Here is a 5855-nt window from a genome sequence, read left to right on the forward strand (position 1 = left end):
TGTATATATATATATATATGAAATGGTAGAAGGGGAATGTATAGAGACTTAAAAGATTCTCGGGCACAGTGTCTCACACCTGTAATCCCAGCACTTTGGAAGGCCAAGGCAGCCAGATCTCTTGAGCCCAGGAGTTTAAGACCAGCCTGGGCAACATGGTAAAACTCCATCTCTACAAAAAATACAAAAAAGTAGCCAGGTGTGGTGATGCACACCTGTGGTCCCAGCTATCCAGGAGGCTGAGGTCAGAGGATCTCCTGAGCCTGGGATGTTGAAGCTGCAGTGAGCGGAGATCGTGCCACACACTCCAGCCTGGGCAACAGAGCAAGACCCTTAAAAAAAAAAAAAGATTCTCAATGTATGTGAACCTTATTTGGATTCTGGTTCAAGCAATTAAAAGTATAGTTATTAAATGAGTGAAAATTTGAGCACTGACTGGATTTTTTTTCCAAAATTAACCTTGTGCTAGCTCGTGTATTTTTTTTTTTAATATTAAGAAATTTGACTGGGTACTGTGGCTCACACCTGTAACCCCAGGACTTCGGGAGGCTGAGGTTGGTGGATCGCCTGAGCTCAGGAGTTTGAGACCAGTCTGGGAAACATGGCAAGACCCTGTCTCTATAAAAAATAAATAAAATAGAAAAAAGAGAAATTATGTTAACTGTTGGGGTGATAAAGGTATTGTGTAATGTAAAAACATATTTTTTAAGATAACTGCAAAACTATTTACAGATGAAATGGTACAATGTTTGGAGCCTGTTACAAATTGAATGGGGAGTACTAAATGGATTATAAAAGAAACCAGATTGACGATGAGTTGATAATTGTTGAACTGGGTGATGGGAGCACAGAGGTTCATTATACTATTCTGCTAATTTTGTATACCTGATATTCTCTCTAATAAAAAGTTTTAAAAATTGAATTTGTTTTAAAAATGCAATAAACCCCTAATACCTGACTCCCGATGAAACACTGCTTCTGTCCCTCTAGTACTACGGAATCCTGCTTACACTTCATGTCCTACAGTGGGTTCCCATTTGACCACAGTTTCGTTCTTTATTCAGCACTTCAATTGCCTTGAAAATCCTTTATATTTCCTGTGAAAGACGTAATTAAGATATTATGTATTTACCTTGTAGAGTGATTCTTATGTACATTAGCATTTGAATAACACTTAGATAAACTAAAGGAAGATAAAATACCTTGGAATAATTTCTCCACTTGTTTTCCTGGCACCATTTTTTCTATTTTCATTAGTAGTATTTTTTTGTAGAGACCGAGTCTCACTATGCTGTTCAGGCTGGTCCCAAACTCCTGGGCTCAAGGGATCCTCCTGTCTTGATCTCCCAAAGTGCTGGGATTACAGGCATGAGCCACCATGCCAGGCCAACTTTTTCTTGATTTTCCTCTTACCTATTGGCCACTTCCTCACTGCTGGAGTGTCACAGGGTTTAATCCTGGGAGTCCCAGATTTAAACTGATGGGTCCCAGATTTATATCTTTAGCCCAGAATCAATCCATGACCTGTGGTCTCATTGATCTAACTGCTCACTTGATATGTCCAGTTGGGATTCTAACAGGCTCTCAAATTAACACATTTGAAGGAATTCCTAATTTCTGCACATTCCCCAATTTGCTCCTCCCTGAGTGCTTCTTTTTCCTATAAATGCTCTGTCGCCCAGGCTGGCGTGCAATGGTAGGAACACAGCTCGCTGCAGCCTCCGCCTCCTGGGCTCAATCAATCCTGCCTCAGCCTCTTGAGTAGCTGGGACCACAGGTGTATACTCCCATGCCTGCCTAATATTTTTGTAGAGACAGGGTCTTGCCATGTTGCCCAGGCTGGTCGTGAACTCCTGGGCTAAAGCAATATGCCTGCCTTGGCCTCCCGAAGTGCTGAGATTACCAGCTTGAACTACCGTGGCTGGCCTTGGCCTCCCGAAGTGCTGAGAGTACCAGCTTGAACTACCGTGGCTGGCCTTGGCCTTGAATTTTTTCAATAGTTTTCGACTAAGTTTGGGCAACTTGGTGAGACCCCATCTCTGAAAAAAAAAAAAAAAAAAAATCAGCTAAGCATGGTGGCATGCACTTGTGGTCCTAGCTACTCAGGAAGCTAAGGTGGGAGGATCACTCGAGCCCAGGAGGTTGAGACTGCGGTGAGCTGTGATTGTGCCGCTGCACTCCAGCCTGAGTGACAGAGTAAGACCCTGTCTCAAAATCTCAACAAACAAACAAACAAACAAAACCCACACACAAAACAACAGTTTTCAAGTGGTCTCGTGGGCTTTCCTTGTTGCCTCCACTGACAGTCACTCAAACCTAGCAACCCAGGTGTGGTGGCTCACACATATAATCCCAGCAATTTGGGAGGCTGAAGTGGGAGAATCACTTGAGACCAGGAGTTTGAGACCAGCCTGGAACACAGTGAGACCCTGTCTGTAAAAAATAAGCTGGGCACAGTGGTGTGAGCCTGTAGGACCAGCTACTCAGGAGGCTGAGGCTACTTAGGGGCTGAAAATCCCTTTAGGTCAGGAGTTCAAGGCTGCAGTGAACTATGACTGTGCTGTGGCACTGCAGCCTCTGTGACAGAGGGAGATCCCAACTCTAAAACAAACAAACAAAAAAAAAACCAAAACCACACTCCCCCTACCAAAAAAAAAACCACAAAAAACTAGCAACGAATGTGATCTTACATCAGTTTACGTTGCTCCTCTTCTCCAAATCTGCCCATGTAGACTTTTACTCTATCTTAGAGTAAAATTCAAAGTCTTAAAATGATTTACAAAGCCCTTCAACTTATTGTGCAGTGAACCCCATTGCCCTCAACAACTAACCCTGTCACCATGTGCCTTGCTAGTCTCTGCTTCACTGACTTTCCCCAGCTCCACTGACTTTACTGCTGTTCCTTGAACATGCCAAGAACACCCCCACCCCAAGACCTCTATTTTCTTCACTCCTCTGCTCAAACGTCACCTTATAACCTCCCACCGCCCACAACTACACTTACACCTACACACACACACACACGCACACACTTCTCAGTGCTTCCCCTCCCATTTACCTTGCCTTATTTTGTTCTATAACACTTATCCTCCACTATACTCTACATTTCTTACTTATTTATTATCTTTTTTCTCTACTGGAATGTAAAGTCCTTAAGAATAGGAAATTTGTTTTGTTCACTGCTGTATTCGCACTACCCAAAATAGTGCTTGACATGTAGAGAGAGCCTCAAAATATTTATTGAATGGATAAATTGATGAAGAAAGTGATATGGTTTGCCTCTGTCCACACCTAAATCTCATCTTGAATTGTAGCTCCCATAATCCCCACGTGTCGAGGGAGGGACCCAGTGGATAGTCACTGAATCATGGGGGCAGGTTTTTCCCATGCTGTTCTTGTGATCGTGATAGTGAATAAGTCTCACAAGATCTGATGGTTTTATAAAGGATAGTTCACCTGCACACCCTGTCTTGCCTGCTGCCATGTAAGACATGCCTTTGGTCCTCCTGTACCTTCCACAATGATTATGAGGCCTCCCCAGCCATGTGGAACTGTGAGTCTATTAAACCTCTGCTTCTTTATAAATTACCCAGTTTCAGGTATGTCTTTATTAGCAGCGTGAGGATAGATGAATACAGGAAGGAACAAGAAGAAAGCCTAAATGCAGATGGGTAGCTCCTAAATATCTAAGATACCCATTGAATCGCAGCAGTGGTGGGTGATGGGTGGGAAGTCTGGAAGTCTTCTTGCTCATCTGCAGGTTGAAGCTGCCATGTTGTAGTACTTCCTATGGGGAAGTGCACACTGCAAGGAACAAGGGATACTCACCCCAACCCTTGCACAACTGAATCTTACCAACAACCACCTGAGTGAGGGAGGAAGATGTATCCTTCCTAGTTGAGCTTTGAGATGACTACAGCTTTTTAAGAAATTCATTTGGGAGACTCACCTACTCTGTGCCTGGATTCCTGTCCCCTGGAAACTGGAGATAATAAATGTATGTTTTTGTTGTTATTTGTTTTTTTTTTTAGATGGAGTTTCGCTCTTGTTGCCCAGGCTGGAGTGCAATGGCGCAATCTCGGCTCACTGCAACCTCTGCCTCCTGGGTTCAAGCGATTCTCCTGCCTCAGCCTCCCGAGTAGCTGGGACCACAGGCATGCACCACCAAGCCTGTCTAATTTTGTATTTTTTTTTTTTTTTTTTAGTAGAGACGGGGTTTCTCCATGTTGGTCAGGCTGGTCTCGAACTCCTGACCTCAGGTGATCCACCAGCCTTGGCCTCCCAAAGTGCTGGGATTACAGGCATGAGCCACCCCACCTGGTCTGTATGTTGTTTTAACCCACTAAGTTTTGGAGTAATTTGTTAGGTAGCAATACTTAATTAATACAGTTTGGTCTACTGACTGGACCATAAGTTCCTTGCAAGCAGTAACTGTTTACTCAGCACTTTTTAGATGAATATGTTTTAAGTGTTTGAATGACTTAGAGTTTTCAATACTCTGCGTCTGCATGTATTTTAGGGGGAAGTTGAGAAAAGCTGCCTCAGGCGGCTGCTAACCAGATGCTACTTTAAATGTACTGTCTGTCTCTCAGCCTTGCCTCTCCGTCCCTAATCTATCATCCCACTGGATTGAACTTCCCAGGGGTTGTGATAATGTGGAACACTTTGAAGTTTCCTCAGTAAGTGATCACTTTCCACCCCACGTAGGATGTGGATTTCAGAGCTAGGGATATGCAGGGAGGGACTATCATCTCAATAACAATGGCCCCTTGATTAGAAATGTGAATGCTGCTCCTCTTAAAACATTGACTTGTAGTTAACAATCACAGGTTATTGTTGAAAATCAAGCTGGTTGAATATTTCCCTCTTCAGTTAAGATGCATATCCCTAGAGGTATGATCCATAGGGAAACAATCTTCCTAGGCGAATTAATGCATGGATGGGACTTTTCTAGAGCCACCCACGAGGCTAGCATTCAGGTCTCCAGCATTTAATTCCTCATTTTGAATCTCGGCCAGAGATGGTGAGACATATAAGAGACCGAACACATTAACTACTGGGTCCCAGCATCTGATCTTTCCACATGCACACTGACACAGGCAACACCTACCCTGAGCCGAAGGGAATTCCTTTCATCAGAAAGCTGACTGAACTTCAAAGTAAAAATTCCTTATTGTACCAGTCAGAGACTCGGGGAGAACTGCTCAGCTCTGCCCAGTCACGCAGTTAGTGTCAGCCTACAGGGGGAGCTAAAATTCACTGGGTGTAGCTTTCCCTTTTGTAACAAGGCCCCTCTAGGAGCGTGATGTGAGGGCCGAGGAGAAAGGACCAAGGCAGAATCTTGTCATCAAATCCCACATTCTAGATTCTAGAAAGGATTTCTACTCTTCGTGGGTGTGTTATATAGGGCCCCGGCGATGGGGAGAATGCAGCTGCTTGGCTTTTTTTAAACTCAAATTTGTATGCTTCCCCAGCAGATGATTGCTAATACTGCTAAGGCTGGACAAGCCTCGTTCTAATTTTTTGAGTTACCAATAAAATGTTTTTGCCAAGCTGCCTTCTTTGAGGAGGAGAGGGGCTTGATGATGCCTCACCCTGCTGGGCAGAGCGGGGTGCTATATGACTGGTAAAACTGGAATTGTGCAAGGAAAGGGGGCTTGGCCTTGAAACCTGGGCAAAATAAATGTATTAGAGAGGGGCTCTCCCTGGAGGGAAGTTGGTTAGTTAGGAGGGACATTAATATGGTTAGCAGCAGGGAATCCCTGGGTTCTGGGAGGCAGCTCTGCAGAAGGGGACTTTGATGATGCTCAGGCTGAAGGGAGGGGAAGTTGGAGGACTCTGCCAATGAGAGAGGC

The 5855-nt window shown here is 44.2% G+C and overlaps 1 long non-coding RNA gene across 1 annotated transcript in view; it reads right to left on the reverse strand.

Moving 5' to 3' along the window:
• Positions 1-5297, reverse strand: part of LOC108517437 (uncharacterized) — a 16704-nt gene extending 11407 nt beyond the window's left edge. The window contains exons 1-2 of the long non-coding RNA XR_001882106.1: positions 5111-5297; positions 955-1097 (exon numbers count right to left, since the gene is read on the reverse strand). This is a non-coding gene — a long non-coding RNA (uncharacterized LOC108517437). The remainder of the gene's footprint in view (positions 1-954; positions 1098-5110) is intronic.
• Positions 5298-5855: the final 558 nt, after the last annotated feature.

The sequence above is a fragment of the Rhinopithecus bieti genome, unplaced genomic scaffold, assembly GCF_001698545.2.
Source record: "Rhinopithecus bieti isolate Rb0 unplaced genomic scaffold, ASM169854v2 scaffold_39586, whole genome shotgun sequence".
Lineage (NCBI taxonomy): Eukaryota > Metazoa > Chordata > Mammalia > Primates > Cercopithecidae > Rhinopithecus > Rhinopithecus bieti.